The sequence below is a fragment of the Peromyscus maniculatus genome, chromosome 5, assembly GCF_049852395.1.
Source record: "Peromyscus maniculatus bairdii isolate BWxNUB_F1_BW_parent chromosome 5, HU_Pman_BW_mat_3.1, whole genome shotgun sequence".
NCBI classification, from domain to species: domain Eukaryota; kingdom Metazoa; phylum Chordata; class Mammalia; order Rodentia; family Cricetidae; genus Peromyscus; species Peromyscus maniculatus.
In genome coordinates this window covers 93,549,427-93,574,416 of record NC_134856.1, presented here as the reverse complement: position 1 = coordinate 93,574,416, position 24,990 = coordinate 93,549,427, and the positions used below count along the sequence as shown (strand labels likewise).

The following is a 24,990-nucleotide window of genomic DNA, read 5'->3' as shown; positions in this document are numbered from 1 at the left end:
GTGCACCTCCCCTTGTTGCTCTAGAATAACAGCCCCCACCAGCATTCTGGCCTGAGTGTACCACTGTGTCTTTGCATGCATCACTCAAGATCTGGAGGTGATGACTAACAGAAGACTTAGGAAGGCTGTGTGAGATGACAATGGAAAGTGTATATTCAGACAAAAAGATGGGAAAGAAAGTAGATAAACATCTATAATATTAGTAAAAATAAAGTTTTCATTTGAGAACAACAAAGACTGAGCAAGGGCTCCAGGAAGCCACCCAGAATACCTACTCATGACATAGATGTATGTTGACAATCAATTTGGATTTTTGGGGAGGATTCTTCTTTAGGCAGCCTCTGTTGCTTCCATTATTCAATCTACAAATATCATTTGCATGCAGAACCCATCCCACCCCAGGAATTTATATTGTTGTTATCCAGAAGACATTTGTAGCAATTATTTCCTTTTATTGTATTCTTAACAAAAAATAAAGGGGCTCCTCTGGGAGTTTCCTACTGACACCAAAGTGTATGAAATAACTTGATTAGGCCTGGAAGGAATAACCATTGGAATGCTGTTTGTTTCTTCTTCTCAGATTCAACCTCTGTAGGAAAATATGGATCAGGTTTCTGGGCTAAATGTGCCAAACACTCAGGAAATTTATGCAGTTTAATATCTGCAATGCAAATGTGCAATTTACATATCATCTCAAACTGGCTTGTCCTGCTGAGAGTAAGGCAAGCAGACATTGCTCATCTAAATAAAATTGATATTGTTGGCATGGTTTTTATTAAGGTGTTTTCATTCATAACATTTTAGCTACTGGGGTGCTGCTTCTAGTAGCTGCTATGACTCCAGAGAAACAAAGAACTAGCTCTGAGGCTCTGAGTCGGGTCCCTGAAATTTCCATCCCAGAAGCATTTTATTTGGTTTTTCCTCTATAAAATAGGGAGCACAATAATTCTACTTCATATGGTTTGTTATGAATAGGTAACATGATTCAGGTGAAATACTTAACACTGAAGGGAAAGCCAGTTGAGTCTTTAAAGAGTAGAAACAATTATAACACTGTTTTAAAGATAATGACAAAAAGTTAAATGACTTTGCCACAGAGTTATTAGAGTTGTGCATTAGATTTTTTAAAGAAAATGATAGGGATTTGTTTTTAACTAGGAAACAGAGATGAGGAAGAAACCCTTAAAACCCAGTAGCTGGGGGAATACAGATATTTGTGTAGCACTCACTCAGTGATTCCCAGTGTTTACTCCAGACTGGTGTGAGGAACTTCTTGTAGTCATTTTCAAGGTCATGATTAGTGCCTTGGAAAAGATAAAGAGTGCTGAGAGGCAAAGGTGGGAGCTCTGTGGCCAGGCAGGGAAGGAACACCTGTCGCTTTCACTGAGATGGTACTAGGAGAAAGCCATAGTTAGAAAACCACTCCGTTGCAAAGCAGTCTGGGAAAAAGGATGTCTCTTGGCAGCCCTGACACTTCTTTCTCTGTGGAAAAAGGGAAGGCTCTCGATCTGTTAGTCTTCTAAGAGTGATTGCTAAAACATGAACCCAGCTCAAGGAAATTGCTGACTTTTGAATTTACGAGCCTGTCTACAGTTTATAGTTTTGTGGTTTTCCTCTTATTAAATGAGGTCGTGGGAATAAATAGTTTATAAGATGCTTCCAGTTCTCACAGTTATAAAGTTAGATAGCACCTGTTGACAAAATACCACCCTGCTTAAAATCCTTCCCAATTAAGCCAAATGCCTACAAAAAAGTAGGCTAAAGGCAACATGGATTTGTTCTTTGTTCTGTTTTTCAAACGTCAATAGTATTACATCAGGTTATTACACACAAGTGCCAAATATTATTTAAAACTGATATCTTAATTATAGCAGCCTCTTAATATTAAATAATCTTAAATTTTCTAATAATCACATCATTTCAAGTATTATTTTTCCCTTGGCTGTGTGGAACTCCCATCAGAAAACACAGGGAAAGGGACTGGAGTGATGGCTCAGCAGTTGTTACCCTTGCAGAGGACCCGGTTTGGGTCCAGCACCTACCTTACAGCTCCCAGCCACATGTAGCTCCAGTTCCAGAGGATCTGATACCCACACCTGGCTCCCACAGGTGCTGCATGGACAGGATGCAGGACATACATGCAGGCAAAACATCCATACACATAAAAAATCATCTTTAAAAAATATTTTTTAAATCATAAAGAAAAGACTTAGGATCAGAATTAAATGTGAACCTTCTTATAAACTGGTAACATAAATGTGAAAATTTGAGGTGTGTGTTATTTTTATCCATATTATTCCCAAAGACATAGATGTTTTAATTCTTTCTTTAGCCAGGACAGGATTTGAAGCAACTACTTTGTAAAACTGTATGGGTTAACTTCCTGGTGCTGTGACAAAATACAAAAATCAAGTTACAAGAGAGAAAGATTTATCTTGGCTCAAAGTTTCAAAGATTTTAGTAGTCCATAGTCAATCGGTCCATACAATTGCCCATAGCTTTGAACCTATACAAGGCAGAGAACACTGTGGCAGGAAGCGCCTAAGAAGTTGAACTGTAGCTGGAGAGTTGGCTCTGTGGTTAAGAACACTCGGTGCTCTCTTAAGAGGAGAGATGGCCCATAACAATCCTTATTTCAAGTCCTAAGGGCTCTGATGCCCTCTTCTGGCCTCTGTAGGCACCAGACATGCACATAGTACACATACATACATGTGGGTAAAACACTCATACACATAAAATAAATAAATCTTTTAAAAGTAATAAAGAATAAAGTATTTAAAAAAGAAAAATAAGCTAACTATCTCATGATTTCTGGAAAACAAATAGGACAGATCCCAAAGTTCCTTCAAGGGAATACCCCCAATAATATAATTGCCTCCAACTACATCCCTAAATGTTCCATTAATTCCTTTTAGCATCATAGGCTAGAGACTAAGCCTTAGCCTATGAGGCTTTGGGGACTCTCAACACTCAAATTATAGAAAGTATTTCTGAAATCTAAAATAAGAACATGAACTCTGCCCCAAGGAGATGAGCACTTGTTATGACTCAGTCATAAATGCAGACAATTTATTATAAATTTCTTACAGTATAGTCCCAGGATCTAGAGCAGCAATTCTCAATCTGTGGGTTATGACCCTTCTGGGGGTCAAATGACCCTTTCACAGGGGTCTGGTGTCAGATATCCTGCATATCAGATATTTACATTATGATTCATAACATTGAAAAATTACAATTATTAAGGAGCAATGAAAATAATTTTATGGTTTGGTGTCACCAGAGAATGAGAAACTACATTAAAGGGTTGCAGCATTAGAAAGATTGAAAACCACTGCTCTAGAAGGATGCCCCCCCCCAGGGTGAACAGATGATGGATAGATAATGGATGATGATGAAAGATGATACATAGATAGATAGATAGATAGATAGATAGATAGATAGATAGATGATAGATAGATAGATAGATAGATAGATAGATAGATAGATAGATAGATAGATAGATAGATGATAGGAAGAAGGGAGAAAGAAGGAAAGAGAGAAAGAAAGAAAGAAAGAAAGAAAGAAAGAAAGAAAGAAAGAAAGAAAGAAAGAAAGAAAGAAAGAAAGAAAGAAAGAAAATAGACACAGACTCTTTATCCACATTGAAAAGGGAGGGAAAAGGGAATACAGAAGGGAGGAAGCAAACCTGAGTATGAGCAAGACAAGACCTTGGCTGAATCCTGAATTATATAAACAAGTGGTCAACTGGGGATATGTTATTTAGCCAATGACCACTGTGGCTACAAAGACAACAGCATCTATTTCCCAAGAGCATTTTTTAAAGATGTTTTGACAGAATAAGAAGTGACTCAAGTAGACAGTTTGCTCTGTTGACTTTCAGAACATCATCCTGTGTGATCCATTCCCATTTGGTTGCGTGTGTCTTGAATAGTGGTGAAGACCCCAGAAGGTTCTTCCATTTACTCACTTGCTCTTTCAGTATTTACTTCCATCAAATGCTGTGCTTAGCACTATGGTGAGAGTAGCAAACAAGAAGGACAAGGAAGACATCCTATAGAAACTTCAAGCACAGAGACAAACACAGGTCTTATCACCAGCCTGAAGACATGTACAGACTGTTTGCCCAAGAGCACCAAGTCACCATCTTGGCACTGTGGTGGCTGAGCAAGAGGAAACATCTCTAGGGACCACCTGGATAAATGACTCAGACTCTACCATCTGCATATTGACTAGGAAATTGCCTACTGACATTTTTGTCAATGCTTACAGATTTTAACTAGCAGTTTTGTTGAGGTGGTGGTGGTGGTGGTGGTGGTGGTGGTGGTGGTGGTGGTGGTGGTGGTGGTGATTTCCATGAACATTTAAATGTTCTTCTCTTTTTCAATTATGTTTTTATTTATTCCTTTTATTTCTTTTATTTTTAGATTATTATGTAATTACATCACCCCCCCACACTTCCCTTCCTTCCATTCAAACTCTCCCATGTGTTCTTCCTTGCTCTCTTTCAAATGCATGGCTTCATTTTTTTATTAATTATTGTTACATGCATATATGTATATACATAGATAGTCCTAACTATAACCTTCACAGTCAATATAATGTTCCTTGTATGTATGTTTTCAGGGCTGACCATTTAATTTTGGATAACCAGTTGATGTGTTCTTCCTCGGGTAAGACCATTTCTCCCACTGAGTGTTCCTTAGTTGCCTGTAGTTCTTGTTGTATGTAGGGTTGAGACCTTGTATGCTTTCTCTCATCTACTTGGGCATGTCTATTATTTTGTCATTGTGCAGCTCATGTTTAGGCAGTCATGTTGGTGAGACTTTATGGGGGTAGGTTCTGACATTACTAAGAGATACAATCTCATAGCAAACTCCCTGATTCCCTATCTGTCTCTTACCATCTTTCGACCTCCTTTTCTATAATGTTCCCTTAGATTTAGGTGTGGGAGTTGTTTTGTAGATGTATCAGCTGAGACTGGGCTCCACACTCTGTATTTTGATTTGTTGTGATTTTCTATAATGGTGTCCATCTGTTGCAAAGAGAGTTTCCTTGATGATGGGTAAGAACTACAGTAATCTGTTAGTATAAGGACAAATATTTAGACTGTAGTTAGGGATTATGCTGTTTTAGGAAAGTGGTGGTTATAGGTTCTCCTACAAGATCTGTAACTTCACTACCCCTGGCTAGGTTTTCAGTACCAGACATGGTTTTCCCTCTTGTCAAGCAGGCCTTAGCTCCAATTAGAGAGGTGTTGGTTACCATGAAGGTATGCTTGCCGTTAATGTACCCTTAGGTTTACCGTGCCATGATGGTTGTGGTTCATAGGCATCATAGCTGGATAGGACTGTTTGTTGTTTTCCTCCTTTAGAAGCATGCAAGGCCCCTTCTGGTACCATGAAAGCTAGTCCTGAAGCATTTAAGTCCGTTCCAGCTCAAAGGCATCTGGGACTGTGTCTGAAGTGCATGGTGTCTTCAAATAGGGACCTACCATCTACCTCTCAGGGGCAACCAAGGGCAATCATTTCTGATGTTGGGATTTTGTTAGGTGGTTTTTGGCTCTTGGAGGGAACATTGTCAATTGAGATGCAAATTTTTCATTTAAACTTTATATACACCAACTTATATTATTATAGGGCTTATATTATTATTAAGGTAACTAGTTAATATGATTTCTTATGACTTTTTCAGACGCCTTTGCTGTTATTTTATCCTCCTTCTGTATTTATCTCCCTTACCCTCCCTAATTAAAGTCCCCCTTTTTTCTATTCCCCTAATCAGATCACTTGTACCTGCTATTCCCTTCTCTGTTGCTCCCTCAACCCCCTACCCAGGCAATGGTCCCTTCCAGTGGGTAAATGATATAGGAGGAGGAAGTAGGATGCTCTTTCATAATTTATCTGATGGTGGAAAAGAATGCCCAATCTAATTCCCATGCAAAGATCATTAATGAATTTCAAATCTACAGAGCCAAGGCTGTCCTGTCCTGTCTTAAAAGGATTAGGCATTGGATTAAGGGACTTTTCTGTTCCAGCAAAGCTTACAGGAGCTTTCCTGTTTTATTGAGGGAGAATTCTTTTTAATTTGAACAAGATTTATCCTTCCTTTGTTCTTTTACCATAGAATCCAAGCTGTACCTTACCTATACTTTGATGACCCAAGTTAAAGTTTTTAGAGGCTCATGTGTGTGTGTGTGTGTGTGTGTGTGTGTGTGTGTGTGTGTGTGTGTGTGTGTGCATGCACTCATGCATCTATGGAGACCGTAAGTTTACTTTGGTATCTTCAGTCACTCCCCTCCTTACATATTGATGCAGGATCTCTCACTGAACCCAGAGCTCACTATTTCAAGCTGGCCTTGCAAGCCAGCTTGCTCCAGAGACTGCTGTCTTTGCCTCAGAAGTGCTGAGATTATAGTCCAGGCCACCACACCCACCTGGCATTGACATGGGGACTGGGGATTGATAGTCCCATTTTCACACTTACCCAATGAGTCAGTCATTCATCATATGCCCCTTTCTGTATTTAAGTGAAGTCTATTTCAAACCCACCATGGATGCTATGATCAGGATTTTAAAGATTTTCTTTACCTTCAGCCTATGAGACAGGTCTTAGATAAATAGTGTAAACTATGTATTTTACTTCAACCACACAATAAAGCTTCACTTACCAGGAACTGACTTACTTATGAACCTCAGGTACCTAGAAAAACTAATGCCAGGTCAACTCCTGATTTATATGTTAAGAATGAAAAGCCTTCAAATTCTCCTTGGACTTCCTTAGAGTTTTGGTTTTGGTTTGGCTTGGTATGGTTTCGTTTTGAAGGGTTTTTTTGTTTTGTTTGCTTTATTTTGGGTTTTGGAGGGTTTGTTTTGTTTGGGTTTGATTTTTGTTTGTTTGCTTTTGTTTGTTTTGTCAGTTGGGTTTTTTGTTTGTTTTGTTTTTTGTTGTTTTGCTTTGTTTTGTTTTGTTTTGTTTTGTTTTGTTTTGTTTTTTGAGACAGGGTTTCTCTGTGTAGCTTTGGAGCCTGTCCTGGAACTTACTCTATAGATTGGGCTGGATTCACACTCATAGAGATCTACCTGCCTCTGCCTCCAGAGTGTTGGGATAAAAGGCATGCACCACCACCTCCTGGCAGTTTCTTTGTTCTTAATATACTTTCACTTCTAAAGCATTTGATTATCTAGTTTTCTAACTCACAATAGAGACTGGCAACTTCAAGTTGACCACCAGGGCAAGAGAAAGTCTAAAACCTAGCTAAAAAAAAAAAAAAGTACAGATTGAAAAATGATAAGGATCTAGGGAAGTGGCTCATGTGCTGAAAGGGACTTGTCACCAAATATGATGACCTGAGGTCATTCCTCAGAAACCCATGCGGTAGGAGAGAACTCGCTCTCACAAGTTGTCCTCTGACTTCTACCATGGCTCTCACATGTGGGTACAAACACACTTGATAGATAGATAGGTAGGTAGATAAATAGATGGATGGATACATACATACATATACAGACAGACAGACAGATGTCTTAAACATGAATAGGACTAGGGAAATGGCTCAATAAAGTATATGCCGCACAAACAAACAAACACGTCTGAGTTTAGTTCTCAGAACTGACATAAAAGAGCCAGGTGCTGAGGAAGTGGACACAGCGGATCTCTTCAGCTCCCTGGTCACCCAACCTAAGTGAATCAGCAAGCTGTAGGACCTAAGAGACCTTTCTCAAAAAACAGAGTGATTGGCTCCTATGGAATGACACTTGAAGTTGACCTCTGTCCTCCACGTGTACATGCATACACACACACACACACACACACACACACACACACACACACACACACACACACCAAACATTTACTTGAAGATAAGAAAGTATATCGTAACAGCCTAGGGCCAGGACGCTGGATTCAGAGGCACCAGCCAATTAGGAAGCTCCTGAGTCTCTGTTTGTTTCCAGCTACGTGGAACAGCTGACAACCATAAAACTGCAGGAATCCAGGTAAGGTGTAGCACACTTTGTATGGTTGTTCTCACTTTGGGGTGTTTTATAGTTGTGCTAATTTAAGAATAATAGCATCTGAAACCAAAAATAGCCCTTGTTTGGAAAATCTTATTCAAAACAAACAATTGCAACTGAAATTAGTGTCAGAAAGCCACCTAAGAACTTGGAACAACTCAAATCAGGTGATTCCTTGTCCTCTCTTAACAGTGATGTTCTGATCTGCTGACTTTTTGATGCTGTGTCAAATGAGGCAGGTTTCTCACCTATGTTTGAATTTACAATGGCTGGTACTCATAGTCAGGTTGCTTCCTGCCCCAAATCAAGATTGTTCCACACTCATTGCATTGGGAGAAGAGAGCCTGCTCTCTGCAGAAGATGGTGCTGAGGTCTGAGGAAGGGAACTGAAACCAAATGATGCCGAGAAGGAAAGTGCCCGCTGCCTAACAGTTAAGGCTCAGAATAATGTTACCTCTTAATAACTCTCAGTTTACTATAACTATGTTTGAATTTATAGAGGCTGCTCCTGGTCAGTTGATCTCATAGAAAAGTGAGTAGTGTTGACAGCAGAAAATATAGAACCCTAAGATGTTCATACGAACTGGAACATTTGTGTGCCATAATATTGTCTACCTGGGAAGTAGAATGTCATAGCTACCAAAATAATGATAAATGATGGAGATGTCCAGAGGATAACTGGGTGCTGTAGATGCAAGCTGATGGAGGCAGGGGAGAAGCTGGACCATTTTCTATGTGCAGTTGTGAGCTACGTCAAATTCTGACACCTAGGGTTTGCAGCTTAAATGAACCATTCTCCCTATTTGATGCTGCCTCTTCTCATCTTACTCATTCCCAATCTCCTTGTGTATTTTTGCATAATTACCTTGTCCATAAATACATTTTTTCAGATTGTTTATATTTGCTCTATGAAGGAATTCTGAGATACAGGTTATCATTTTGTTTTTTCCTCATCAAACCAATGACTTACAATCATCACAGAATGTTTTATCATTATATATGGTCTATTTAATGGAATCCAAAAGACTCCACATCTTGATGAGAAAAGTATCTTTTTTTATCTTACATGGCAGATGATGCTATAAATATTATTTGTAAAAAACTTTGAAAATATGAAGACAAAGGTGCTAAAGATTTTTGGTACTGTTTCTCATTTTTATTTATGCCTTTCATCCATGAAGCAGCTTCAAATTAATGTTTATTCCAAATCTCACTTAGTTATTCATCCAAGAAACAACATACTGAAAGACAAAACTATTCACTGCTCTTGTCTCATTCCCTCCTGCTAATAATGAATGTATAGTGCACCTCCATATGCTATGTAGAGTGCGTTTTAGAATACTGTAAGGAAGGCACCTGACCGTGTTAAGAATGATGGATGTAGGTATGAATGCATTTTCATGCACCTGCCAGTGACTTTGTGGAACAGAAATTCAATGTAAGCAAACCATTTAAATTCTATGTTTTCCCCATGTTTGTGCTCACTATGCATTGGATAAGTGAATGTTGAATGCTAATTCTGTTAACCCACCTCATGAACTAGACAAAAGGCAAGTGTGACTTCATAAAGTAGCAGAGACATAAGGGCTGCATCCCAGAGCTATAAAGATGTGTAACGTCCTCTCCTCCTGGGTGACTCTAGGTTAACAGCAGTCCTTCCACAGCAAACATCTGGTGTGGCTAAGAAACCCAAGTTACTTCATCAAATTAAGTAGTCCCCCCACTGCCCAGCTAAGTGGCACTAGATCTTAGCAATTTGTTCTAGAAATACCACCTGTGGGTGACTGCTGTTCACACAATGCCCTACATGTATCCTCAGGCCTGGTGCTCACTCTGCTGGACTCAAGAAAAATGAATTAGATATGAATCCTTTCTTCTGTCTGTCACCAATCTAGCTTCAGACTCTAACTACATCCCAGAAATGCCCAAATTAAAAATATGAAAATTCACTAAATTATCTACAAATGTCTTAATTTTTTACTCAAATACTACATGATAACTATACAGAAAAATAGAGTTCATTATAATTTTAGTGTGTTGTTATGATGTAATTTGTCTTTTTATGGAGCCAAATACTCAGATTTAACTTCTGACTGCTATTGAGGAGAGGAGGAAAAAGGCTTACCTTGACCCAATAGGTACATTCAGATAGCCCTTTATATTCAGTATGTGGGATGTGTGTGTGTGTGTGTGTGTGTGTGTGTGTGTGTGTGTGTGTGTGTGTGTCTGTCTGTCTGTCTGTCTGTCCAGAGAAGGATGCTGAGTATCCTACTCGATGGCTCTCTTCCCTATTTCCTTCAGGCAGTGTCTCTGACTGAACCTGGAGCGAGGCTGCCAGACAGCAAGCCAGGCAATTCTCCTGTCTCCAGCCCTCACAGCATTAGGGTCACTGGTGCATGAGGGTCCCTGGGTGGCTTTTTACATGGATTCTGGGGATTCAAACTCAGGTCCTCATTTTGTGCAACAAACACTCTTACCCACTGAGCTATCTCCCAGCCTCTATATTCAGCTGTATTCAGTATTTTTAACAGTTGTGTGCTAAGAGGTACGCAGAAGACATACTTTGTTCCTCTTCATGTCCCTGGCAACATCCTGTTCTGGGCCTACGTGCCATACAGCTTAGCAAATGCAGAAGCTTGAGGGAATCGGTGAGTGGTCAGTTATGAACCCCCTCCTAGCCCAAACAAAAGGTAGCATGGTATGATTATGGTGACATTGTAGGAGACACAGTATATTTACACAAAAAATTGTTGGCAGTAGCTTATTGGACTATGAAGATGGAAATAACATATATGTAAATTATTCCAAATTTATCTAACATTTTAGGAGTTGTCTTCATGCTTCATAATTTTTTAGTTAACTGAAATTGTTAAATGTCTCAACATTCATGTTTTTAAAATTAGCTCATCTATTAAAAGCAAATCTGCTTTAAATTGACATGTCTATTAAAAGGACTTTTTCAAAGGAAAAATTACTTTTTATTTTACAGTTCCATGAGATTATTTTATAGAAAACTTGTTTCACAGAATATCATGTGTGTTTTGGTAAGTTATTACAGTGACTGGTGAAAATAAAGAAAACATACAGCTTAGGTTGGTTCGGGAATGGCTCAAGGAGAAAAGTGATTACCATGCATATATGAGGCCCTGAGTTCTGATCCCCAGGACACATGTAAAGCTAGTGTGGAAATGATGGTGTGTAATCCCAGTGCTTCTACATCCAAACAGGAGGAAAGACCAGAGAATCCCTAGGAGCTGGTGGTCAGCTAGCCTGGTGTATGCAGAAGGGAACTGGAGACACTCTTTTAAACATGGTGGAAAGCACAAGCTAAAACCCAAATGCCCACATGTGCACGATGGCATGTAAGTGCCTGCTCTCACACACAGGAGCATTCACACACACACACACACACACACACACACACACACACACACACACACACACCACATGCACATACACTCTGACTTTTCTAATTTTCTAAAGTGTACAACTTTATATTATATCATAGGTATTCATGTACTAGAGCTTGGATTTCTCAAAATAAAACCAAGATGATGATGTATCTCCTAACTCTGTTCACCTGCCTGTTCAAGAGCTTCTACCTTCAAGTTCAGAGCCCAAAGCATCTTGCTGAACAATACAGAGTGTCTCATAATCAAGCATCTAACCCTCAAATCTAAGGTTTTCCATGGTTTTTAAAGGACACGCTCAGATTTATTAAGTGGCGCCACACCTAAATCGTGAAGCTGGGGTTGAAGGGCCATCAGAACACAGACAGTTTCACCTGGAACACCATGTTTTGTCAAAAGGGATTATCCAACATACACACACACTTTAGCAGAGACAAAATACCTATTTGAAAACATATGCACAGACACCTTGAGCTAAATTTTAACTTCATACAAAGTATGTTGCTTTGTAGCGAGCTCTTTAATGGATCAAATGTTTAATGTTATATAGGATTGCATTTTATAGTCGTTTATCAAGTGGGAGGGAAGATGAATATGGATGGTTGAACTGCTTTTATAAAAGGAGCTGCAGCAAAAGAAGTAACAGGTTTTGGGTATGCCAAATAAATCCCAGCCACAGACCACAAAACACAAGAGACTAAAGAAAAAATCTGCAGCCTGCCCAGCCTTCTTATTAGACAAGCTTGAGCAGGCCCACCATGTTGTTTAGAAGTCTTGGTTTATTCTTAGTCAATGTATAAAACTAGTTTGCAACAAATAGTAGTATGGTTAGTTTACATTTCATTTGAAACAAATATAAAATTAAGAGATTTTTAAAACTAGAAGAATGATGGCCATGCTATGTTTGAGCCATTTATACACATCCCAGGAAGGAAAAAAAGTATAGCCTGTAGCTGAAGTTTTCTCTAGTCCTGCCCAGTCCCACGGACTCCACAGCCATTTATAAAATAATCACTCAGAAGTTTATTAAAGCTAATTAAAACTGCTCAGCCATTAGCTCAGGCCTACCACTGACTAGCTCTTACCCATAATTCTTATTTATGTTTAGCCACGTGGCTTGGTACCTTTTCTCAGTTCTGCCTTCACATCTTGCTTCCTCTGTGTCTGGCTGGTGACTCCTGACTCAGCCTTCCTGTTCCCAGAATTCTCCTCTCTGTTTATCCTGCCTATTCTGTATTTCCTGCCTGGTACTGGCCAATCAGCATTTTATTTATCAACCAAATCAGAGCAACACACATTCACAGCATACAGAATGATATCCACAGCACTTCCCCTTTTCTTTTCTTTTTTTTTCCAAAAAGGAAGGTTTTAACTTTAACATAGTAAAATTACATATAACAAAACAATTACCAAGGAAGAATTATAGTTATAGTATCTAGTGTATTTGTATTTGGCAAAATTAAAGAAGATATTAGCCTCTCTTCTGTGTGCAGAAATAACAATTTGAGTACTGAGTTAATAGAGGGGTAAGCATAGTGTTTTTTAAATCATCCAGACAGGGACAAAATCATCATTTATAATTGGCTTCTAAGTTGTATCCTTTAATACCTGTTGATATAGCTATATGACATTATCTTTTATTTTTGATATTATAATTATATCATTTCCTACTTCCCTTTTCTTCTCTCCAAACCCTCCCATATACCCCTCCTTACTCTCTTTCAAATTCATGACCTCTTTCTTCATTAATTGTTAAATGCACATATGTATGTTTATATGGTATATTTTATTTAAGATTTTGCAATTATCCCTTTGACCAAAATTGGTCTAACTAATGGGGTCTCCGTTCTTTATCCATAACAAAGCTTCTAAAACACTGTATATTGTGTTATCCACTCTACAATAGTCACCCCACTTTGCCTGAAAAATAGTTTTGTGTGTGTGTCCATGTGTGAATGTCTGCATGCAGGTGCATATGGAGACCAGAGGCCAACCTCAAGTGTCTTTCTCTGTCACTCACTTTATCAAATTTCCTCACTGAACCTGGAGCATACACATATGGCTAAGCTAGCTAGCCAACAAGTCTCCTGTCTCCACCTCCCCAACAAAGGGATTATAAATACCATTGTACCTGGCTCTTTTATATGGGTTCTAAAGGATGCAACTTGGGTCCTAATACTCTTGTGGCCAACACTTAACTGACTGAACCATCTCCCTGGCCACAAAGCTAATTCCTTTTCAGCAGCACAGTGGCCAAGAGCCTTGCTAGTCTGCTGTTCTCCTTCATTCCCTACCCTGCCAGTGTGCTTCTCCTTCTTTATCTGCTTTCTGGTTTTGCTATTCCACACCATCCTCTCTCCCCTGTGACCTTCTCTTAGTTTATCTTCATAGATGCAAGATGCCTTGACTGGCTCTGAATTCTAGTTTAACTGAGGACTATTCCTTTGACTGAAGATGCTAATCTGTTGACGTGTCTCTGGCCAGTGATGCCTGTTACCCTGACCTTTATGTTTCTGTATATAACTTGTGGTTTCACACCCCCAGCTGTCGTTAAGATTTTATCTTTGTCACTGGTTTTAAGCAAGTTGGCTGTGGTATTCCTTGGTGTCATTTCTAACTGTGTCTTGTGCTTGGCGCACATCAAGCTTCTTGCATCTACACATGCTGGTTTTCACCACTCTTGGATAATTATATCGGTTTCTCTCTTCCATCCCTCCCTCGTCTCTCTTTGAAGTTTCTAATCAGATTTATCTGTCTCTTGTGCCCTTCTGCTGGCCAATGCTCTTCCTTTACCCCAGGCTTTATTCTCTCTGATACTATTTAGATCATTGACAACTCTATCATTGTGCATATTTTCTTCTGTAGTTCATTTCAAATATACTACTAATCTCAGAGAGGATTTTTTTTTCTTTACTTCAAAACTGCATATTTCAATTCTACAAGTTTTTATTTGATTGTTTTATGCCTTATATGATTATTTTTATCATGTTTGTGCTTTTTTTGCCTTCTTTCAATATAGTACACGGGAGCACCTGCTCTACATTAGGAGAGGGGGCGAGAGCTCTTTGAATGTCTGCATCTGCTGATGATATTTTATCTATATTATGGCTGGATCCACTCACGGTGGTTTATTTTCTTCTCATTATGGATTTTCCTACATGCCTAAGGTTTTTTTCCAACATAATGCTACATATCTTGAGGTGTTGGATCCATTACCAATACTGGATTTTCTATATTTCTCTAATTTTTTAAATAGTTCCAGGCTCCATTTTTTCCAAACTTGATTTTAAGAGGTCATGAGGAGTAACAAAATATACTTAGTGTGTGTGGTGGTATTCTAATTGTACTGAAATGTGATTTTGATTGTATGTTAATAAATAAAGTTACCCAGGGTTCAGAGCTATTAGAGCCATAGCAAGAGTGTGGCGGTGGTGGCACACACCTTTAATCCCATAGATCTCTGTGTGTTCAGGGATACAGCCAGCATTGGAGACATATGCCTTTAAGACCTGGGGGGCTGTACATACAGACAGTGACGAGGCAGTCACGTGTTTGGGTTTACAACCAATGAGAAGGCAGAACAAAATACTATAAAAAGACAGACAGACAGGATATAGCTCTCTTTCGGGAAGCTGGAACACCACAGGAGGAAGGGTGAGATTTTAGCTCTGAGCTCTGACCTCTTGGCTTTCTCTTTTACATTGGTTCTGTGTTTCTTATTTAATAAGATGGTTGGTTACATCTACAAGTGTGTTAATATTTATCCCTGATACCAAGGCCATACTCTGTAGAATTGAGACCAGACACACCATGAGTCAGGAAGCACTTCCTCTCTGTCTAGCTCTGGCTTCCCCCTTCCTGAAGCCCTGTCTTTGGACTCAGGGGATTTCTTCATACAGGTGTATTTATACCTACAGACCTCTGGGATGCTCTTCTTCAGATCACTCTCCTGTTTTAGTCTTCTCTGGTAGCTCTGATCACCTTAGCCTCAAAGAACTCAGAACTTAATAGCTTCAGTTCAAGCAGATCCTGTTTGGAGATCTGAGTTTATGTGGAAATGCTCTCTGGAGTAGACTAAGATAGCCTTAAGAATTACTCTGATTCTTATCTCCTGAACATCTCTGCCCTCCATTACAAATAGTCCATACTCTGAAAAACATCATCTCATACAGTTTATCCATAATCTTTGACGAGTCGGGAGTAAGGTTTCCCTCCTCTCAGACATGACCAGATCAGGACCCTCCCTCACTTCTTTTGATCCTCTTTCATTCTCATAAGCCAGATGGACAGTTTGTGAACACCTTGTCTTCCAGAAAAAAATCAGTAATGACCCTATCTTCAATTTTATCTTTTTTCTTCCTCCTACATTACTGTAGGTTGTTGTTCTGTCATGTTATTGCTTCATGTGTGCAAGGTGCCTCTCACTGAACTAGAAGCTTTTTGAGTAAAAATATATACATTGACATGCCCATAATATGCTCTTTCAAAATCCTCCATTGTATAGATCCAAGTGTGAACAGCATGGAGAGGCCTGAATAAAGGTCAGTTGAGAGAATGAAGGAAGAGTCTCTGAAGAGATTTATAACATGTTCACATTAATTAATACGTGAGAATTGCTGCCCATGTTTAACACTGCAGACAAATTAAATGCATTGTCTGTATTTGCATTTACTTTACTGCTCCCTTCTAGTCTTCGTACAGTTTTAGCGGTGAGAAGACAAGGGAATAACGAGGATACTCATTAAATTTGCAGATGATGCCAGAGACTAAAGAGAGTAAAAAATCTCAAAATATAAGATTAGACCTAATTATAGCCTCAGCAAGTAGGATAATCAGTGGCCAATAATGTATGTAAAGTTAAGCAAAACTACAAGGCATTAAATTTTAGAAGGAAAAGCTAACCCAGTGTCATGACTTTCAAATTGAAAAGGAGGCAAAAATGAAATTTTCTATGATCGTAGGATGCTTTGTAAAAATGACAAAAATAATTATTCTTTTATGGTCATAATTGTAAAATGCCTTAAAAATTCTGTGACTTTTTGAGGGCTGTTTTTATTTGTTAAGAGCATTAGAAAGTATAGGTTAAGGAGAAAGCTATTAAGATGTTGCAAACGAGGCCTCTGTGGAAACTTATTTCCTTTTGCCTTTGGCTTTTTCATTTTCCTGAAAGAACAAAGGGTATATATGGGAAATTAGTGTGTTTTAACAAAGAAAACATGCAAACAACAAGGAACACCTCGTGCCTTCCGCAGAAACAAAGGCATTGGCCTTGGCATTGAGAGTCTGTATATAAAAACCATGGTGAATGTTCACATTCAGAAAGAGGCTGGTAAGTATTGTACCAACAGCTATTGAGGCTTACAAAACAATGCCTGGCATTCACATTGCTCTGCTGGCTTTCAGTGAGCCATGAATATAGAGTATAATCTAAAAGTCATGCTTAGCCTTTGAGATATTAATTCCATTTCACAGATGATAAAATTGAATAGTCCCAGGTAAATAAGCTCTGAGTGACGTAGATAATTAGCAGGATAGCCTAGGCACTTATCAATGTATCTACAGTTCTAAAATAAAGAGAATCTTAACTGGAAGATGTACCAGTGTGGTCTTGGTTGTATTTTGTATTGCTTTTTAATCTTTTTAGAATGTCTTATAGCCCAGGCTGGCTTCAAACTCATTATGTAGTTGATGATTACCTTAAACTTATGATCCTCCTGTGTCCATTTCCCAAGGACTAAGTTTAAAGCAGGCACCATCAAGCCAAACTTTTGTGGTACAGGAATTTGAACCCAGGACTTTATGCATGCTAGAGAAACACACTACTAATGGAGCTATGTACATCTCTAGCCCTATAGTAGTGCTTTGAAGACCCTAGATGCTGAGAAATGGAAACAGTTACTTTCTGTGGCCTCCACCCCTGCATATATACTGCTGTGAATGTCTATAAATCCATTCAGTGCAGAGAAAAAAATGTATTCACGATGTTCAGGCTTTGGGCACATGAAATAGAAAAGACAAACAATCTAAGACCATTGCCTTCCACCTACTTTGTCCTCTTAAATCCTTAAGCATAAGGTAAGCTTCAGTACTGTAATCTGATGCTGCTGCCAGGTTCTTCCCCATGGTGTAACATTTAGTAATTTGTTGCCATGCCTCCTCCATTAATATGTCTGTTTGTATGTCTCTTTAAGAAACCAGAGCCCTTAAAATTAAAGTAATTAAAGTGGGCACTATTGGTAAATTGATACTTATTAGAATTATCCTTAGCCAAATGAAGGGTCTTCTCTCTCACTACAAAAGAAAGCAAGTGGGAAAAATTATCAAGAAGATGAGTCTGGAGGAATCTGTCACCTGAATCCTTCTGTTCTTTCTGAATTCTATTAACAGGTCAGCTGTTCTGAATATATGTATTTGGCTTGAGATGTGGACATACGTAGATATGGATAAATGAAAGAAGGGCTTGGGAGATTCCAAGGACGTCTACACCACTGCTATGAGCAGACTACCACTTGGAGAAGTGGTTCTCAACCTGTGGGTTGTGACCCCTTTGACAAACTTCTTTCTTCAATAATATTTTCATTATGACTCATAACAGTAGCAAAATTACAGTTATAAAAATAACTTTATGCTTGGGGTTCAACACAACATGGAGAACTGTATTAAAGGGTCGCAGCATTAGGAAGGTTCAGAACCACTGACTTTGAAGATATCTTAAGTAGAATGTTCCAGAAGCTGTTCTACTAACAGTTGCAGTTCAGTCATCCCGTCTTTTTGGAGTAAACATGGGTCTTGCACTTCAGAAGCTGCCTAACTTCTTGCTTTGGCTCTTTCTCTACAGAAGAGACTTCCAAGTTCTCAGTTCTCCCTCATGCTCTCTGCTGCTTTATTGGGGAAACTAGGGACCCCGACCATTGGCCCCCATGTTTCACCCACTGGCAGGACCATTATCATCACCATGGCAACAATACGATTTCCAGTCAGGGCTGATTACTGCTTCATTACTTTCTAGTTACAGCATTTGTAAAGTTAATACCTTATATCAACAGACAGGAACCTGTGCAAACTTTATTCTGAAATCTGTGACATTAGACAAAAAGAAACTGAACATATACTTTTTTGGAAAAAGGTCAGGATGCTGGATGAGTAATAAGAGGTTAACTCCACTTCTTCCCTTACACACACAGGCAAAATGGCTTTGCAGAGGAAGAACCTACTTTTTATTCTTATCTATTTGATTTGATGTAAGAATAGAAGGAAGGACATGTAAGAAAGGCTTTGTAGCAAACTGTATATTCAGAACATGTGCTTATAGTCAAGTTGGGGGAAAAAATCAAATTGCTATTGAAATTAAATTAATAAAATGACTGTTTTCTTTTTTAAAGAATTGCTAACTTTGTTTTTTTTTTTTTTTGAGAACTTCTTACATTGGCTCTGTCCCTGTATCACTCCTCCCTTTCCATTCCCTCGATTCCTCCCATGTCCCCTACTCCTTCCCAAATTCACAACCCCTCTTCTTTAGTTATTATTGTGGCATATATATGTATATATGTAGCATATATGCATACACATATGTATACAATCTACTGAGTCTGTTTAGTACATGTGGCCACTGATAGGTTGCCCATGCTCTAGTCAATTACCCCACAACCATTAGGATTAATTGGACTCAGTTAAAAACTAACAATAATAAAGGACATAAAGTTGGAAAGGAGATGTGATGGGAATATCCTGGGAAGAGTTGGAGGGGAGGAGTGGTGAGTAGATATGATCAATATACATTGTATACGTGTATGAAATTTCCAAAGAATAAATTTAAAATATTATGAAAAATACATAGTCTCTTGGAAAAGGTCACAAAATTTGTATTTCTGACTGTAATAGATCTGTAGATGTATTTGATTCCAAACCTAGACTCTTTGGACTATACAAGATTCTCCATTGTCTTTACACATTGACATGTGTGTGAATGTAATGAGAATTAAAGATGAGGTGAGGCCTTATTCAACAAGGACAGGGTAGTACCAGAGACTCTGCATTCCAAGTGACCAGGAGAGGCTGGCATTATTGTTGGTGCAAGGGCTATAGCTTAGCAGCACTTTGAAGGGGGATAATATAATATATTATCAATATATGTCAATATATTATCAATATTATCAGTATATGTCATATATATCAATAATATGTATAGTTAGTTAGTTAGTTAGCTAGTTAGTTAGTTAGTTAGAACAAAACAGTTCCCCAATTCAATATACTAGGAGAAGAGGCTGGGCACATGGGATGATAACATCACCTCTTATTTATAAGTCTTCTTAGGACTTTGTATGTTATGACCTTACCAGAATAGAATATACCTAGCCCCTTTTTATCTACTCAACAATATAGAATTTTTGCCTAAGCCATATCTCAGGATTCAACTCACTCTTCAGCTACAGAACCCCATGATCTGGTTGCTTAAAGGTCGAACTTTTTGGGAGAAAGCCCTTACATAAGGATTGACAGTAGTCAGAATGGAGTTGCATTGCTATTGTTGGGATCCATGTATATAATATCAGGTAGACAATGATGTTTAGGAGAGGGAAAGTGAATATATGATGCAAAAGTTAATACAGCAGGATTCATGCCTTCAAAAAAAAATAGGTCAATATGGCTTCCTCAAACACAAAAATAATGGTTCACAATGCAGAATTAAATAAAATTTAAATAATGGTTAGGGAACAGGCAGTAAGAAATGAGGTAAAGAGTGATGATTCTAGACATTTGTGAACTATTTGGAAATATTTTCCTCATCTGACGCTTTTGCAATCCTCAGACTGTGGTGTTTGTACATAGGTAGATGACAAGGTCCAAAGACCCTTCCCAGGTTCAATTTTCCCCATAATTTAAGTCCCTTCATTGCAGTCCATCTACATTTGAACTGAATTAGAGCATCAGGGAGTCAGAGCCTTCAGAACATGTTCTATATGAGCTGGTGTGTCTATGTTTTGTAGTTTTGTATTTGTGTTCAATTGGTTGATGAGGAAGCAGTGGAGACTGTAGTGGACGTACTGTTCTCTCCTGGGATAAGGACAATGGCAGGCCGTCCATTAATAACTAAAGACTGCTGTGTGTGGCCAGTGCCTGAGGCATCCTGTCCGCCAGCTCCCTAGGTCTAACCTCCAAGGTCTCAGGCACAGGCACTGATGTCTTTGTTATGTTAGGCCTGTTCTGTCCAGTCTGGCCCCAGAGTTACCTAAGAACATTAGTATCAAAGTGCTGGGCCTCACAGACTGAGAGAGCCCAAGATGTTCTCTGCTTTAACTGTGAATTTTGGTAATGTGATTGCCATCCTATTCAGCATGTGGAGCAGTTGCATAAGCGCTGTGTTCCAAAAGGGGTCAGGGCTCTCTGCTATGGGCTTTGTTGTTGCTGCCCCTGATCCCCCTAGATCACTCAGTAACTCCATCGCTCTGTCTCTCCAGGACTCAGAACCATTTCATAATGGTTCACCTTGCTCCTGTTGAGACTAAACTCAGACATTTTTCTTTTTTCAAATCCAGGAGCTCTTTCCCTTTTAAAAGTAAAAGAAAAGTAATGATCTTTTTCTCTTACAAAATACACTTTAGATTTTGGAACACACTCGTTTTCTACCTACAAAAGCTCTATATTAAACATGTCGAACCCTGCCTGTGGAAAATTCTATCATACTTGGCAAATATAGTGAACCTACAACATTTTCAGACTAATTAACTTTCATTGCCACGGGGTTTTGCTCTAGAAATTAAATGGGTGCATCTTGGTGGGGCCAAAATCCAAATGAGCTCCTGAAGAGTATCTCTGCTGGCAGATTTGTCTGACTTGGTGACCCTCTGCTAATCTCTGGTAGACACATCATGCCTAATTTGTGGTGTGGCTGATTTCTTCATAAAAAAAAATCTTCATTAAGAACAAGACATCATTTTAGTGAAATACAAAAATTTGTTTTACTTGCGAGCTGAGGATGTACACAGGAAATATATGTTTTTCCTAGGAAAACATGATCTAGAAGAAAGCTGAGAGCCTGGAGAAACAGCAGTCAGTTGTCAAGACTTTAAGGATTCAAGGATTATTGGCTGAGGGATACAGTCCACCAGTTGTGGGGAATGAGGGGAAGGACAGCATATCAGGATGACCAGCAAAGAGTCACAATATCCAAAAAACAGAGGAATAATGGGCTGATGATAGAATACACAGGGACCCACTGAACGCAAAATGGTTAGCATAGGGGGTTGGAGACTTAGCTCAGTGATAGAGGACAGGGTTCAGTCCTCAGCTCTTAAAAAAAAAAAAAAAACAGTGTGGATAATCCAGGAATCACCAACCTCCAGAGCAGAAGTGCAAAGAGAAGAGAGAAGAGTCCCCTCAGTGTACTATGAAAGTCACATTCAGGTAAAATATCCTTCTTGACCTATGTGAGATTATATTAGTAACTTTTCTCATTGTTCTGCCCAGCTGCCTGGCAGGAAGCAATTTAAAGGAAAAAGAGGACCCAGATAAATGGCTCAGTGGTGTGAAGGGCTTACCATGCAAGCCTGGTGATCCTCAAGCTTGGATTTGATCCTTAGAACCCAAGGTGGAAAGAGAGAACTGACTCCGCAGCTGTCCTCTGACCCCTGCATACAAGCTATGTAATGCACCTGTGTGTACAGATGCGTGTATGGGTGCATACACATGCACACACACACACACACACACACACACACACACACACACACACACCGTGTACACACACAGTAATAATGATAAATAAATAAAGGCATAAAGGAAAATGTTGATTCTGTCTCACAATTCAGGTGGATCTTTCCTTTATAATAAAGAGGAGACCAGGCAGCAGGCAGGGAGAGCAGGTGTGGCTATGCTCTAATAAAACCAGAAATGCATCTGATATGGCCCATGTGGATAAGAACAATGTATAAGACACAGCATATGAGATTCATAATATAATCTTAAGTCAAGCAGCATGCTACAGAAATAGCTAATTGTATTAGTCTTTCTTTCTTTCTTTGCAGTTCTGTTTGTGAAAAAGTAAATATACAGAACCTGGGAAGTAGCTCTGTTGGTAAAGGGCTTACTCTGCAAGCTTGAGGATCTGAGTTCAACCCCTAGGACCCACACCAAAAAGAGCCAACTATGGTGGCCCATGCTTGTAGTTCCTGTGTCGGGAAGACAGAGACAAATAGATACTGGGGCTTGATGGCTCACAAAGCTAAGCGGATGGCTTCCTGAATAGAAACACCAAGGTTGCCTCTGGCCTCGATATGTGTACACACACACACACACACACACACACACACACACACACACATGTGCACACACACAAAAGATCAATACACAGACAAGATACAGTTAGAAAAAAATGAAAGCAAACAGATGTTTCTTTCCTGTGTTCATTATATGCTTCCTAATTATTCAAATTTTACATAGGCATTCTATTTGTATTTCAGGCAAATAGGAGTAACTTCCCCAAATCCAATTCCATGTTCTACTGTTCAGGGGCCTCTTGTCATCCTTCATTGTCTAGAGGCTACAACATTCTCAGGGGCTTCTTGGAGCAATTGAAAAAAGTTACAGACTGCCCTGGTTTCCTACTAGCCTGCTGGTGTCCTACTCTCTCTGAAAATTCCGCCACACCTAGACTGTGTTGCTCCCTAGAAGTCCTCTCTTTCCATACCTCCTGTTTCTCTCAATGGTTTTTAAACCCACTTTTTCTCTCACCAAACCTTCATTCAGATTGGACCACAGACAGCTGTCCCCTCCTCTTCCACGTCTTTCCATCCCCTAGTGGAACGTAGACCCTGGTTTCCTACAACTTCCACTTACTATTTTATGTGGCATGCATTTAGTCAAAATCTTACTTTGAACTTTGAGTTGTGATATCTTCCTGGGCCAGAGAAGCCAGCTGTGCCATACTCTCAAGGCGTGATCAGTAGCCATGACGTCATGGCACTCAGTGATAAGGGGAAGCCACCCTCATCTGTGGTACACTCTGGTACTAAGCTGTGACAGGCTGAGCATATTAACTTTGGATATGTTATATTCGCCCCTGGTTGAATTTATCAGGATGAAATTCAATTGTAAGCTGAGAAGCAGCTGCACTGGTTGCTATTGCCCAGCTGGATGATCAGACTGGATTTCTTAAAGCAAAGATGCACTCTTGTCCCCTCCAAAGCCCCACATTCAGAACAAAACTTAGCCTAGAGTCGATACCCTGGAAGACTTCTAGTGAAGGAAGAATTTGATATTCCTAGTGATACCTTGAAGTATTTTTCACTTTGAAATTTAAGATGTTTGAAAAATGCACATTTTTTATATGTGTGTGTATTTATTTGGGTAGATATACATATATATACATATATATATATATCATCAAAATTAAAAAAACATGTTACTGTTTTCAAGAGAGTCAGCTTCACTGCCAGATGGACACAGATGTTCTCAACAGACATTGTTCTATCAGACATTCTCTTCTAATGACTTTCCATCTACAATCTGAATAAGTATATTCTGCTATTCATAAGGGCCCAAATAAGTGTCTGCTTATCTCAAATTGAAAGAAGTCTAGAAGACAGTTGTGGGTCTTGAATTAACTGCCAGACACTGTGTCAAGAGCACCAGCTCCTATTTCCCAGGGAATTCCTTGGCATTCCTGCCCATGCTGTTCCCTCCTGGCTATGCTGCCAGCAAACATAGCCGTATTCAGGCAAAATGAAAGCAAGGAAGCAAAAGGCTCTCTCCTGCCAGATGTGGTAGCACAGCCTCTAACCTCAGCACTCTAATGGAGACAGGAGAATCACAGTGAGTTTTAGAACAGCTTGGTCTACATAGTGGCTTTTAGACCAGCTAGGGCTATGTGATGAAAACCTGCCTCAAAAATAAGGAGGGGATGGTATCTTCATTCCATTGTAATTCAGAAAGCCAAGCATTCACAAAAGTCTTACATTCTGCTGGTACCTCACACAGGGCCACTTAACTGCTACCTCTAGTCAAGAGAAATGAAGTGCCAGTGCCTAGTTGAAACAGCCTTAAATCCCTAGGCTTTGGGGCATGCTAAAGTGGATCATAACCTCCACATCACCATTGAAAGAGCCTCTACATTGTTCAGTGATGCACAGAGGTCTCCTTAGAACGAAAGACAGGGGAAGAGACTTCGATAAACAAAACTGGCCTGCACCTGTATCACTTAACCATCATGAGACTGATGGATGGATGATCAAATCTAGAAAGACTAACAAAGGAATAATGAAATTTGAGGTTATGCTGGAAGATTCTAAGTCCTTCTGTGTTCTGCTGATTTACTTGCTGTGGGAATCTTGGATGACTATTTGACTTCTCTGGACATTTCATCCCATCTGTACAATCTGATAAAACACCCCACAGCTCACAGAAGTATTGCGACGATTAGCCAGGGTGACAAATGTGAAGCTTAGCACCAGTTTATCTCACGTCTAGACACAAGAAGTGAATTCAGATAATGTTCTGTATCTCTGTTTAAATTGCTAGTGTCACTGCTCCTTGTTGAGGCTTGATTGGTGAGCTATAAATAAAGCTGGTTT

General features: G+C 39.3%; 1 protein-coding gene across 11 annotated transcripts in view; it reads left to right on the top strand.

Moving 5' to 3' along the window:
- Chrm3 (cholinergic receptor muscarinic 3) overlaps positions 1 to 24,990 on the top strand; it is a 483,981-nt gene that overhangs the window by 330,201 nt on the left and 128,790 nt on the right. For 5 of the 11 annotated variants that reach the window (XM_076572924.1, XM_076572921.1, XM_015998735.3 and 2 more), the window contains one exon: positions 4,624 to 4,670. The exons of the other annotated variants lie outside the window; for them this stretch is intronic. The gene's annotated coding sequence lies outside the window, so the exon portion shown is untranslated. The remainder of the gene's footprint in view (positions 1 to 4,623; positions 4,671 to 24,990) is intronic. 11 annotated transcript variants of the gene reach the window in all.